This window comes from Hypanus sabinus, chromosome 11 (assembly GCF_030144855.1).
Source record: "Hypanus sabinus isolate sHypSab1 chromosome 11, sHypSab1.hap1, whole genome shotgun sequence".
In the NCBI taxonomy this organism is placed as follows: domain Eukaryota; kingdom Metazoa; phylum Chordata; class Chondrichthyes; order Myliobatiformes; family Dasyatidae; genus Hypanus; species Hypanus sabinus.
In genome coordinates this window covers 19,971,004-19,985,962 of record NC_082716.1, presented here as the reverse complement: position 1 = coordinate 19,985,962, position 14,959 = coordinate 19,971,004, and the positions used below count along the sequence as shown (strand labels likewise).

Here is a 14,959-nt window from a genome sequence, read left to right as displayed (position 1 = left end):
TGTCCAAAACACACAGTTATGCGAGGAGCACTGCTTTCCCGCCAACTCAAGTCACGTGCACATGCCTCACAGTCTCACTGTTGGGATGAGAAGCACCACTTTCCCGCCAATACAAGTCAGGTGTGCGCTCGCCTCATAGTCTCACTACCGCCAGTCTTGCATTGGTTTTGGCAGTGTGTCGATGTGTGATCTTGCGCTCTTAAACTTTTGAGTTTTTAACCTATGATGCAGTGATTTTGTGCTTGAAATAGTTAACTATGCCTCTAAGTGTCTGATGTCAATTCCTGGGCCATCAGCCAAGTGGCAGAGAACCACTTTAACACTTGAAAAAATGTTGGAAATTATAAAGAGGGCAGTGTTAGGTAGAGGTAACACAGGTCTGGGACACTACTGCCAGGAACCAAATCTTGCCTTTAAAGTTCTTTTGTTGCTTGACAATGTGCCAGCCCATCCTAAACATTTCAACAGCATTCATCCTAATGTAACAGTGCGTTTCCTGCCACGTAACACAACATCGCTGATTCAACCACTCGACCAAGGTGTGATCCACATTCATGGCAGTTTTTTTTTTGTGGTTTTTTTTTGTTTTACGGCAAACTATCGCTCAGATGCTGCAACAGACGATTTTGAACATCCCGGGAATTTACCAATAGTGAGGGAATGGTGGAAGTCGGAACACTTGGCGCAAATGGCGATGGACGTGGACCCAAGTTTAGAATGGAGTCAGCATTTCAGTCGTTCCCTGCCATCAACCCTTCTTCCCTACAAGCAGATTTATGCTGAAAAACAAAATGCTGCCAAGCAAACAACCCTCACTACTTTCTTCAAATTGGTGTCATCTCCTGCCGCTGGCAGTTCTGACAGTTCTGTGAGTCTTCCTTTACCCCTTGCTGTGCTTGATGATCCTGATGACCCACAACCATCCACCTCATCTATGTAATGCTTCCCAACACCACCACAACAACCACTCATCTCCTGAAGCGAACACACCTGGTGAGTACTATACACCCTAGTATGTTAACTTTCTATGAATTATTATCTTAAATTGATGAAACATAATATGAATGTTGCCTTGTGGTACTACTTTTGTGTTGTATTGGTATGAAAATGTCAATAAATTACAGATAAAGCATATTTAGGAAGCCCCCTGGAACGCATCCCATTTTCTCCATTTAAATAATTATTCACATTATGCGTTTTCATACTATGCGCTGACTGTGAGGAATGTATCCCCTGCATATAACGAGGATAGGGTGTATCCATTTTAGGTATAGTACTTGTCTCATGACCATTTTGAGACTAAGTCCCCTAGTACCTGTCTCATTTACCAGTGTCAACAACTTTCCTGCTTTTATCTTATCTATCCCTTTCATAATTTTGTTTCTATAAGATCTCTTCTCATTCTTCTGAATACCAATGAGTAGTCCCAGGCAACTTAATCTCTCCTCACAGGCTCATCCTCATCTCTGGAATCACCACCCCCAAAGTTAGTACATTTTTCCTTAAGTCTGTGACTGAGGTCTCCGTCAATCAGAGTTGACCATAGATATTATGTCCCAGCTGTCTAGATATGCAAGCATGGGTAGTACAATATGGAGAGCAAGCTGTTGCCCATGGAGCAAGATCCCCCTCTCCGTGCATCTGATGAACCCAAAGGAACGGCAGAGACTGATACAGTTTGATACCAGCAGCATCGCAGGAGTTGCCAATTAACAGTGAACTCAATGCAAGACTGCCTTAGGGACTCCAGCTCTGGATTTACTCCCATAGCCTTCCCCATGAGTGGGTATCGCCACAAGGCAGCGGAGGTTTGAAATCAGAGTTTTTCCATCTCCTAGAAGAGCTGCCAATGACAGCTGACGAGCCACATCTGCCTGATGCAAGTGGTTTTTATGGCACTAGTAACCCACCTTTGCCCCTTCTCCTGTCAGTAGAAATGGTTCTGCTGGGCTTAGTAGCTAAGCCACATGTGAAGGCCAGGAGCTGGACTTGGTTGTCTGAAGCTATTTGAAGCGCACACCATCAGGAGCATTTAATAGGTAATATCCCCATTACCACCCTTGGCTATAAAAATCTTAAGGAGACTGGAATTGCATACAGTACTCCAGAAGCAGCCTCACTTATACCCACTACAGCTGCAATATAACCTCCCTGATCTTAATTCAATCCTTCTAGTAATGAAGACCAACCTGTTGCATCCATAAATCAACCTTCTAGGATTCATGCACAAGCACTCTCAAGTCCATCTGTACAAATGGATACTGGAATCTTTTACCATTTAAATAATAAAATCTTCAAGTTCTCCTTCCAAATGCAATTTACCAACATTGCATTCCATCTGTCAGACCCTTTCCCACTCATTCAACTTATATGCACTCAGCAGCCATTATTAAAAAAATACAAGAGATTCTGCAGATGCTGGAAATCCGGAACAAAACACAAAATACTGGAGGTCTGCTGGTCAGGCAGCATCTATGGAAATGACTAGGGTTGATGTTCCTGATCAAGGGTCTCAGCCTGATATGGCAATCATATATTTATTTCCATACAGCATCTGCTGAGTTCCTCCAGCAATTTGTGTGTGTTACACTCCACGGCCACTTTAATAGGTAATGCAGGGTTACTGTTGCCTTTCTGTCAGCTTGAACCAGTCTGGCCATTCTTTTCTCGCCTTTCTCATTAACAAGACAATTGCACCAACATAACCTTGCTCACTGGATGTCTTTTTTTAAGCACCATTCTCTGTAAACTCTAGGGAGGCTGTTGTGCATGAATATCCCAGGAGATCAGCAGTTTCTGAGATACTCAAACCACCCTGTCTGGCACACTCAGTCCATGGTCAAAGTCACTTAGATCACATTTCTTCCCCATTCTGATGTTTGCTTTGAACAACTGAACCTCTTGACCATGCCTGTATGCAATGAGTTGCTGCCTCGAGATTGGCTGATTAGATATTTGCATTAACAAAGTGTAAAGGGATACCTAATAAAGTGTATATCTCCATAGATTCTCCATACCTTTGCACAATTTGCATATCCACTACTTACTGTTATCAGCAATACTTAATCCCTCTTCTATATCATTTAGGTATATCGTAAACAGTTGTTGTACAACTCCACTCATCACTGATTGCTAGCCTGAGAAACATTCCTCCTCTGATTTCTACTGGCTAACCAATCCTCTATCCATGCTAATACATTACCTTCAACTACATGGATCCTTATCTTATGGACAAGTATTTCGTGTGGCACCTTACCAAATGCCTTCTGGAAATCCACGTATACAATATTCACCTGTTTCCCTCTACCCATTGCATTCAAATAACTCCAGTAAGTTTATCAAACTTGTCCTTCATGAATCCAAGCTGCATCTGCCTGATGAAATCACTTTTATCCAGATGTCTATTTTTTTCCCCGGATGATGGCTTAAAGCATTCCCCCGTCTACAGATGTTAAACAAACTGGCCCACAGTTGCCTGCCTTTTGCCTAAATCCTTTTGTAAACAGTGGCATGCCATTCCCCTGAGGCCTGCCCCGAGTCCAAAGAATTTTGCTAAATTATCTCTGGTTTAAGATGTTACAGGTGAAGCACAGTGACATCGTGCTGGTAGTAAACAAAACAGACTAAACTATAACTATATTAATCACACTTTTTCTCAAATAGAATCACTGCAATCAATAGTCCACATATTTCCTTTTGGAGTTGATTGTCTGAACTGCCTGGACAAGACAGCATATTTGTGGTGTGAATTGAAGTCTTGAAGGTGCAGTAATGGTCAATATTGCTCTTTATTGGTGCATTGACAAAGAAGATAAATGTCCTTCTGCCTCATCATTGGCCATTCAGCCTGAATTCATATCATCCTTAAACATAGGAATCAAGTTTTTGATTCCAGAGTCTTAATTATGGATACAAATTGTGACCAGACATGATCTTAAGGCCAATTTCCCTGGTACATTCGCACCTACATTATTCCACAGCAAATGGCTTCCCTTTGCCCCACTGTCTGCCTTCTGTCCTCAGCAGTTAGCAATTCACAAACTTTGTACTCCTTATTCTACCATTAGATTTCTTACTGAAGACTTCTAGAAAATTTACATTTACCTCTACTGCACTACCATTCACTATTCTGTTACCTCCTCAAATATGTATTATTGGTCAAACTAAATTTTCCCTTTCAAATGGAAAAAATGCAAATTATTCACATTTTCTAGTAATTCTGATAACACGTAGCTCAAAAGAAATAGTGTGCAAATACATAACAACTGAAACCTTACCTAAATAAATACAGGAAGATGATTCTGTTCTGTAATCCCTTGTACTCAAACATATTTCTTCACTGTGATCAGATAGTATAATCATTTTACTGTTGCTCACTAGTTACAATCAAACATTAAACCTGCAATACTCTTCCAAATACATTCACTACTAGCTTTGACCTTAGCAATTCTACCTGAAGTCCCTTTTGTGCTATTGATTCAGACACAAAGAATCCACTTATCCCTCCAGCAACAATGAAATGCAAGTGTGAATATTTCCCCTTATAAATGTACTTAGAATTATTGTGTCAATAGTCACAACCTACACAATAATTCAAAGCACCAAAATATCTGACATTAGAGTTACCTTTTAATTGACAGTAATAGCTTTTTATATGACATCTTACATTCCGTAAACTTGATCAGTTTAGCTGGCTTACACTCACTTGCAAAACCAATTTCATGGCTTTGAGATGAACATTTTAGGTTTTAGAAGTTAACAGGATGTGAAAACTCCTTACATGTACAGGAATATCAATTGTCAGATAGTTTTTATTTACATCAGGTCAGAATCATGCAAGTAAAAGCTTTCACTTACATGGTCAGAAATGCAAAAAATAATTATCCTTAATCTGCGCAAAGTTCCAAACTGATTTTCTGGACAATTTCCAGACTGTTGTTGCCAGATTCTGGAAGTGTAGAGTACAGTGTAAAAGACAAAATAGATTCTTTACTTTAACCTGCCATTGTTTCTTGATATCTCGTAGTTGCTTTTTATAGCTGTCTGGATTTTTTTTAAATAAAGTACAAACCTTTTTTTAAAAAACTGGATGATGTCTCTTACCTCATTTGCTGACTAACTACACAAGTGAAACCACTGCCTTCTAAGGATATGCACCAGTTATGTATTGCAACATTTGAATACTTTCCACAACTTGTCTGAAAATTTACCAATTTGCACCTCAGTCTACATATCTGATCAGTTCAAATTTTAATTTTTTTGAATTAATTTTTTTTAAAGTAACCCAGTTAGCCAAATTCTCATTCATTGCTTGTCAAATCTAGAATATCAGATTGAAAAGTTAGTGAAAAGGATTGCACAAATACTAAATATTTATTACTTTTCTGCTAGGATGCAAGATAATGTTTTAAAATCATAAGATGAAACGTTACGATGTCAAGGCAAAGAACCCAGTAGCAGCTGATCAAAATCAAGAAACTGCAGATGCCGGAAATATGAAAGATTAGCTGCTTTGCACAGACCTGTATTTATTGATTATTTTTAAGACCTCATAGAGGCCTCATTCCAAGAGCACATTAGGTTGAGATAATGTTATCAGCTTTGCTCCAGAATAAACTTAGAAGTAAAGTGGCCCAAAAACCAGAAGGATCAGTGGAAAGGTGTGGCAATCGTCAGGCTGCGTTCATGCAGTACTTTCAGGTCAATAGTAGAATCAGCCTGTGACAGTTAAGATATGCAAGTCTACATATTTACATTAAAATGTATAAAGGAATTAGCACTGGTATATTCACAAGCACTTTTTAAAAATAGTGTGATAGGTAAGGTTACTCCTGTTCACCCTGCTACACCCACCAAAAAAGTGAAAACCCAGTTTCACTGAGGATTCCAAAATAATTCAATTATTTGTTTAGACATCTTATTTCTCTCGTTAAAGTATCTTGATTTTTTCAATTATTTGTAGTACATTTAAAATTAGTACCTCCATTTGCACACTGTGCACCTGAAAATATTCAAAGTGCCAATTAGTCAAGGAATATGACTGTTCATAAACATTAATCCCCAAGAAAGGAAGCCAGCTAAAAGCAATTAGCTACATTCAAAAGCAAAATATTGAAGATATCACATATCCAAAATAGTAACTGAAAATTCTAATAATACTCAGACCAGAAAGCATGTGTGTGTGAGGCAATAGTAAAGGTCAATAACTGGAAAACTGGAAAAGTTGCAAATGAAACAAGCTTTAACTTGTAGAGAAAGTGAGGATGTGACAGTGTCAAAAGAAATGTCTGAAATCTGCAGTTGATGTAACTGGAAGAGAACTGTTGAAATTTGAAATTGTAAGAGTTAAAAATTATATCCTAGGAATGTGAGCTACAAGACTGAAAAGGCCAACAATGTGGATTTTTTTAATTCAGTGTAGAGTGCCGATGTCTGTAATACATCCAAATCTAGCTGACACAGAAACAATGCAGGATACCAGAGATGGGGCTTAGAATTGAAGCAGATTCACTATCTTTCTCACAAAGAGCTGAGAACATCAGACTGCTGTCCGAATAACCCAAGCAAGCTCTTCAGTTGTTTCAATAATATGAAAAAAGACCGGCATGGACATTTGAAACAGATATAAAAAAGGCAAAGTCCATCAACAATGCAAAGTCCACCTCACCAAGAACTGGGAATTTACCAAGAATGGAAAACTACCTCAGGAGTGCTTAAAATGCATGTCAAAACAATCCAAAAATCTCTCACCTTGATAGAAGCTGACATCAGCAGTGCTGTAAAATAATACATATCCACTGAAAGACTGTTTGATTTTGCTAGGACAACTAGGTGTTGATTTGGTCTGAACATGGACAGAACAGCTAAATTCCCAAGCTCATGACTACTCTGAATGCCGTCAAGTTAGCATTTGATTTAATGAAGCATTCTGAGCCCAGGTATAAAAACCAAGAGGAGAAAAAACATTCTCCAACAGTTGGAATTGCACCTTTCACAATCATCTTCTCAGGTCTTCACTGCAGAAAATGCTTAGTGTCTCAGGGTCAGTCACCTTCAGTTGACTCATCCATAACATTCCTTCTATTACAGAGAGAAATGGGAATTTCACTCAAGACTTAAAAATATAGAATTTTATTCTCACCTCCTCAGAGAATGGAAGCCATGCAGCAATGCATTGATAAAGTTCAAGAATGAGATGCAAGCAACACCTTTGATCTGCAGTTGTAATCAATTACCACCTCCAACAAAACAGGCTAAACATTAATCTTTGAGTTCAATACTATTATCAATGCCAAATAAATATATATATATATATATAAAAAAAGTTATCAACTAGAAGCTCGACTGGATCCTCCATGGCCTGTCTATACTTCTTGCTGCCTCAGTAAAACAGACAGCATAATCAAAGACCCCACCAATCAAAAACACTCACTTCTCCCCTTTCCCACCAAGCAGAAAATACAAAGCTTGAAAGCTTGTATTACCAAGGTTAACAACAGTTCTACCCTGCTGTTACAGGGCTATTGAATGGCTCCCTAGTGCACAGCAGTGTAGTGGTTAGCACAGTACCTGCAAAGTGGGTTCAATTCTCGCTGCTTCCTGAAGGAGTTCGTATGTTCTCCCTGTGACTACATGGGTTTTATCTGGGTGCACTGGTTTTCAACCACAGTCCAAAGACGTACCAGTTAGTAAGTTCATTGGTCATTATAAAATTGTCCTGTGATTAGGCTAGGGTTAAATTGGGGGTTGCTGGGCAGCGCAGCTGGAAGGGGGAACTTCATCAATAAATATCTCAATAGTTATTGATCTCTCGATTTACCTCATTATGACCTTGCACCTTATTGTCTACCTGCACTGCACTCTCTCTACAAGTTATATTTTATTCTGCATTGTTATTACTTTACTTTGTCCTACCTCAATGCACTGTGTAATGATATGATCTGTATGATCAGGATTTAAGACAAGCTTTTCACTGTACCTTAGTACATGTTACAATAATAAAACAATTCCAATTTCCAAATCAACACACAAAATGCTGGAGAAACTCAACAGATCAAATAGCATCTATGGAAATGAATAAACAGTCAATATTTCAGGCTGAGACCCTTCATCAGGACCCAATCTCCCAGTTATGTTACTACCACAGGAGAACAGTTTTGGTATTGGTTTGTTATTCTTACATGTACCAAGATATAATGAAAAGATGTCTTGAATACTGCTCATACAGATCAAACTACACAGTGCATTGATGTAGAACAAGGTAAAGCAATAACAATGCAGAATAAAGTGTAAAAACTACAGAGAGTGCACTGCAGGCTAACAAAGTGTAAGATCATAATGAGGTAAGTAAGAAGTCAAACATACTAAGGTATTAACTAGGTCTTAAAAATGCTTTCACCCTCTACAAGGCAGGACAGGGAGGGGTAAATGCTGGGGCACGTGCAGTTTGAACAAAACTAAAGAAACTTGACACCATAATCTGTGACCTCCATCTCTATGGACAAAAGGTATCACTATCTGCATGTCTTCCTCTAGGTCACGATTTGGAAATGTATACTGTGTAGCGGTGTGCTACACGCAGCGCTGAAATAACGACACGTAGTCGATGAGCTGCAGTTGCAAAAGAGGTTTATTCGATCTTTGCGGCCTCGCTTTAAAGCCTTCCTGATCGCGCCCTCCCCGGGCGGGAATGCTATAAGGGGCGCATATTCACAGTCCCGTCCTGCGCGCGGGCTTTTCCCCTTGCTGGTGAAGCAGACTTGGCGCCCTTTTTGGGACTGGCGTCAATGCCGGCGCACGCTGATTTGTGAGCCGGTTCAAGTGCGCTGGGAAGTGGGTCGCCACATAACCCCACCTCAGAACCGGCGATACACCCCCCCATGTCCACAGTCTGGGCCGGACTCTGTTTGGGAGGTCTGCTTCTGCGCCGCAGTGCTGGAATCTCAACCGGCTGCGCCACGTCCACATGGGCCGGTTTGAATCGGTCCACCGTGAAAACCTCCTCTCTCCCCCCAATGTCCAGCACGAATGTGGACCCGTTGTTTCTGATCACCATAAATGGACCCTCGTAGGGCCGCTGTAGCGGTGCCCGATGTCAGCCCCGTCGTACAAAAACGAACTTACAGTTTAGCAGGTCCTTGGGGACGTAGGTCGGGTTTTGCCCATGCTACGAAGTGGGTATGGGGGCCAAGTTACTGAGCCTCTCGGATAGTCTGCCCAGGACTGCTGCGGGTTCTTCCTCTTGCCCCCTTGGGGCTGGTATGAACTCCCCTGGGACTACCAGGCGTGCGCCGTACACCAACTCGGCCGACGAGGTGTGCAGATCTTCTTTGGGTGCCATGCAGATTCCGAGTAGGACCCAGGGAAGCTAGTCCACCTAGTTAGGTCCTCTCAGGCGGGCCATGAGAGCCAACTTCAGGTGACGGTGGAAACGCTCCACCAGTCTGTTCGACTGTGGGTGGTAAGCAGTTGTGTGGTGCAGCTGTGTTCCCAAAAGGCTGGCCATAGCTGACCACAGGCTGGAGGTGAACTGGGCGCCTCTGTCGGAGGTAATGTGGGCCGGTACACAAAAGCGGGACACCCAGGTGGCAATCAGTGCCCGGGCGCAAGATTCAGAGGTGGTGTCAGTGAGCGGGATCGCCTCTGGCCAGCTTGTGAACCGGTCCGTGCGACACTGGCAGGGGGCCCACGATATCCACATGAATGTGGTCGAAACGCCAGTGGGTGGGGTGGAACTGCTGCGGCAGAGCTTTGGTGTGCCATCTTGGCCATCTGGCAGTGCATGCACATTTTGGCCCATTCACTGACCTGCTTGCGGAGTCCGTGCCAAATGAACCTGTTGGAGATCATCTGGACGGTTGTCCTGATGGAGGGGTGTGCTAAGTTATGAATGTTGAAAACGCGCCGCCACCAGGCTGCCAGGATGATGGGATGGGGTTGGCCGGTGGTGACGTCACAGAGTAGGGTCCTCTCACCTGGGCCTATGGAGAGGTCCTGGAGCTGCAAACCGGAGACTGCGGTTCTGTAACTTGGGATCTCCTCGTCTGCCTGCTGTGCCTCCGCCAACGCTTCATAGTCTACCCCCTGGGACAGGGCTTGAATGGTAGGGCAAGAGAGAGCATCCGCCACGATATTGTCCTTTCCCGAGACATGCCGGACATCCGTCGTGTATTCAGAGATGTAGGACAGATGTCGCTGCTGGTGGGACGACCAGGGATCGGACACCTTCGTGAACGCAAAGGTAAGCGGTTTGTGGTCCGTGAACGCGGTGAAGGGCCTACCTTCCAAGAAGTACCTGAAATGCCGGATTGCCAGGTATAGCACCAACAGTTCCCGGTCGAAAGCACTGTATTTGAGCTCGGGTGGTCGCAGGTGTTTGCTGAAAAATGCCAGGGGTTGCCAGCAACCCTCGATGAGTTGTTCCAGCACCCCACCGACTGCCGTGTTAGATGCGTCCACTGTGAGGGCAGTAGGGACGTCCGTTCTGGGGTGCACTAGCATCGCGGCGTTTGCTAAGGCTTCTTTGGTTTTAATGAAAGCGGCGGCGGACTCCTCATCCCAGGTAATGTCCTTGCCCTTACCCAACATCAGGGTGAATAGGGGGCGCATGATTCAGGCTGCTGAAGGGAGGAAGCGGTGGTAGAAATTTACCACACCCACGAATTCCTGAAGGCCTTTGATTGTGTTGGGTCAGGGGAAATGGCGGACTGCGTCTACCTTAGCAGGCAGAGGGGTTGCCCCGTCTTTAGTAATCCTGTGGCCCAGGAAGTCGATGGTGTCGAGCCCAAACTGGCATTTGGCTGGGTTGATTGTCAGGCCGTATTCACTCAGTCGGGCGTAGAGTTGACGGAGGTGGGACAGATGCTCCTGACGACTGCCGCTGGCTATGAGGAAGTTGTCCAAATAGATGAAAGCGAAGTCCAGGTTGTGTCCCACCGCGTCTATTAACCGCTGAAACATCTGTGCGGCATTCTTTAGGCCGAACGGCATGCAGAGGAACTCGAAAAGGCTGAAAGGGGTGATGAGTGCTGTTTTGAGGACGTCATCCGGATGCATCGGGATTTGATAGTATCCCTGGACGAGGTCCGCCTTGGAGAAGATCCGTGCACCGTGCAGGTTTGCCTGCAAAATCCTGCATGCGTGGCACGGCGTAGTGGTCCGGTGTTGTAGCCTCGTTCAGCCTGCGGTAGTCTGTATTTCAAATTAATAACCTTGTTTGAGAATGGACCTGAACATTGAAAATACCAAGGAATGAAATTCTTGCGATTGGAGTGCTTTGACATGCATGCGTGTTTTCTCCCCGATCTGCTGGAGCAAAGTGGTATTATTGGTGCAGTCTCATTTTTTTCCTCTACATGTAGAAGTAGAATCATGGCTCATGATTGTAATAAGAATATACTTCTGAAGATGTTATTCCATATTACAAATCACTAACAACCAGCAAACATAGTAACTAACATTTCCCTTGAGTTGAAAAAAAAAACAGAAGTCTAAAAATAGTGTTCTTTTTACAATAAGCATTTAAAAATAGGATTATCAACCTTGTTTTAAATTATGAGTAATTGCCAGCTGGACAGCTTACTTCAAAAAGAAAATACGTGTTTATTTATGAAAATAAAATTTAATTATGACACAATACAATTGAATGAACTGCATAAAGTTAATCAGAAACACTGTGGGCACTACCTCTTTTATACAAATATTAGGACTGTTTGAATTGGACTGTGAAAGATGCCATAGGATTATGGTGCTCTGGGTATAAATCTGCGCAATCATTATCACAATTTAAAGAACAACATCAATACATCAAACTTGTCCAATTAAACTAAATGATAAACTAACTAAGTCACAATTTAATCACAAGTTAGTTATCAAAAAGAAGTTGCACGTGATGCAACAACATAAAAGAGACAAAATATTAAGAATGCTAATGATTGGAAATCATAAACATAAGGAAGTCTGCAGACACTGGAAATCCAAAGCAACACATGCAAAATGCTGGCAGAACCTAGCAGGTTAGGCAGCATCTATGGAAATGAATGAACAGTCAACATTTCTGGCCAAGACCCTCCTTCAGGATCGAAAAGGAGGGGGAAGATGCTAGAATAAAAAGGTAGGAGGAGGGGAAGGAGACGGAGACTAACTAGGTGATAGGTGAAGCGAGGTGGGTGGAAAAGGTCTAGAGCTGGAGAAGAAAGAATCTGATAGGAGAGGAGAAAGGATAGGAGGGGGGCACAGGGAGAAGTGATAGGCAGTTGAAAAAAGCCAGAGTGGGGAATAGAAGGGGTGGGGGGGAAATTACCAGAAGGAGAAATCAATATCCATGCCATCAGGTTGGAAGGTCTTGGCCTGAGATGTCGACTGTTCATTCATTTCCATTGATATTGTCAGACCTGCCGAGTTCCTCCAGCATTTTGTGAACGATTGGAAATTGTAGAAGATATATTTTATTTCAAGTTTTATCAAGCAGGTGGGTCCAGGAAAGAACTGGCAGGATACCTATCACAATTTTCAACATGCCTGAACTAAGGAGCTAAACTAGCCAGCAAGCACAAAAGACAAACTGGTTAAGTAGAGATTGAAAGAAGCATAAAGGAAAGGGGGTTAACAAGAGAAGGTAAGGTAATGAAAAGGAATGTTTTATTACAATAAAGGGCAGGGAGAGAGTTAAACAAAAACAGAAGACTATTAAAATAGAGCTTGCATTTCCTTGAACAGCAGGGAGAAACCCAAAGTACATACTGTTAATCTTACAAAGCAGCTCACAAAATAATAGATTAAAAAAGTAGTAGGAACATGCCATGAAACCTCAAGCTTGCTCCACCATTCAATAATGTCAAGGCTGATATTTTTATTTCTCTTTGTTCTATATCCTTTGATTCCCTTCCTATCCAAACAAAAACAATTAAACTATCTTCATCTATGATTGTACCCCCAAAGCCCTGCGGGGATTCCCAACCCGAGATCCACAGCCCCTGCAGTTAATGTTAGGAGCCCCATAGTAAAAAAAAGGTTGGGAACCCCTGCTCTGAGGTGTAGAATACCAATGGATTCACTGCAGTTCAGGTGAAAAAGGACATTCTCAAGCTGAAGATTGTGTAAAAGAAATTTACAAGGTTGCTAGCTGGATTCGAGGTTCTGAGTTATTGGAGAGGTTCAAAGTTCAAAGTCAATTTATTATCTAAATATGCAATTGTCACCATATACTGCCACAAGATTTATTTTCATACAGGAATTTACAGGAAAATAAAGAAATACTATAGAATTTTCTTTGCACCTTTCCAAAATCTGCCTACTTTAATTGAGTTGATTTTATTACTTACATCCTTCAAATACATGAATCTTTACGTTATGTCTCCATTCAAATGTGCAAATTGCAATCATAATAATAGTATGTACAACAGGATAGTCAATATAACATAGAAATACAGTAGTGTCAGCATGAATTAATCAGTCTGATGGCCTGGTGGAAGAAGCTGTCCCAGAGTCTGTTGATCCTGGCTTTTATGCTGTGGTACAGTTTCCCGGTTGGTAGCAGCTGGAATAGTTCATGGTTGGAGTGACTCGAGTCCCCAATGATCCTTTTTTCCTTAAACATACCTGTCTTTGTAAATGTCCTGAATAGTGGGAAGTTCACATCTACAGATGCGCTGGGCTGTCCGCACCACTCTGTGCAGACACCTGCGGTTAACGGAAGTACCGTTCCCATACTAGGCAGTGATATGCCCTCTTACTATGGGGGGGGGGGGGGTGGTGTTTTAAAGCGAGAGAATACCTCCAAAGAATGATTGCTCCCATTCTGCTTCTGATATCACCCACACACTCAGCAGATGATTCCTCCAAGACATTCTCCTTTTCTACAGCTGTGGTACTATCCCTGATTAGCAATGCCACCCTTTCACCTCTTTTTTTAAAAAAAAATAAACTTCCCCTCCCTATCCCTTTTGAAATATCTGAACACCAGAACGTCAAGTAGCCAATCATGACCTTGGTCATGATGGCGCTAGATGGTGACTCCTTTGTTTGCATCTTCAGAAACAGCTCTATTTCTATCTTTAATATCTTTATTTTTCCCTTTCAGAGTTCTTTTGAAGACCCTGACCTGGAGTTACACGCTGACTTCAATTTTTTCGGGAATGGGACCCGCTGTCGGGATTTCATGACTGGCCATTATTCGACATGCCAAGGACGTGGCCTAAGAGATTAGCTCACCTTCGAAAGTCCAAGATCTCGTGGCTCTGGAGACAGGCAGATCAAAGGTCAGTGTCCCAGCTGAAAATTGGCGTGTCTTCATGGGAATCAGAAGATCTCTAGGTGTGTGCTCAAAGACCTGAGATCTTTGGACATAGAGCTCTGAAAAAGTGACGGAACAGACTTTTAACATCATAAACCAGCGAGTTGTTTGTTATGTCTCCCCTCTCAATGTGAAATGGAGACATCCCTTTCTCCCTTATTAGGGAGAGAGAGAGCCTGTGGTATGTCGAATACCAGGTGAACGAGCAATCTTTGGGGTACTGCAAGTCTGTGTCTTTGCTACATGCTTGAGTACTTGGTGGTGGGTGCTGATGTTTTTTTTTGCTGATGGGTGGGAGGGGATCGTTGCTTGCTGCTGCTTATGCATGGGAGGGAGGACAGCTGGGGGTGACTTTGGGGTTCTAACATTTAACTGTCATTCATTCTTTGGGGCACTCCTCTGTTTTTGTGGATGGTTGCAAAGAAAAAGCATTTCAGGATGTATATTGTATACATTTCTCTGACATTAAATGTACCTTTGAAACCTTCTCCAAAGGCCTCTTAAAAAAATATATATTTAGACAATAGACAATAGGTGCAGAAGTAGACCATTCGGCCCCTCGAGTCTGCACCGCCATTCTGAGATCATGGCTGATCATTCACTATCAATACCCAGTCCCTGCCATGTCCCCATATCCCTTGATTCCCCTATCCATCAGATATCTAT

At 42.4% G+C, this 14,959-nt stretch overlaps 1 protein-coding gene across 1 annotated transcript in view; it reads right to left on the bottom strand.

Annotated features, from left to right (window-relative positions):
- The window catches only part of LOC132402351 (bromodomain-containing protein 3-like), a 101,528-nt gene extending 87,205 nt beyond the window's left edge, over positions 1-14,323 (bottom strand). Inside the window, exon 1 of the mRNA XM_059985230.1 lies at positions 14,212-14,323. The gene's annotated coding sequence lies outside the window, so the exon portion shown is untranslated. The remainder of the gene's footprint in view (positions 1-14,211) is intronic.
- Positions 14,324-14,959: the final 636 nt, after the last annotated feature.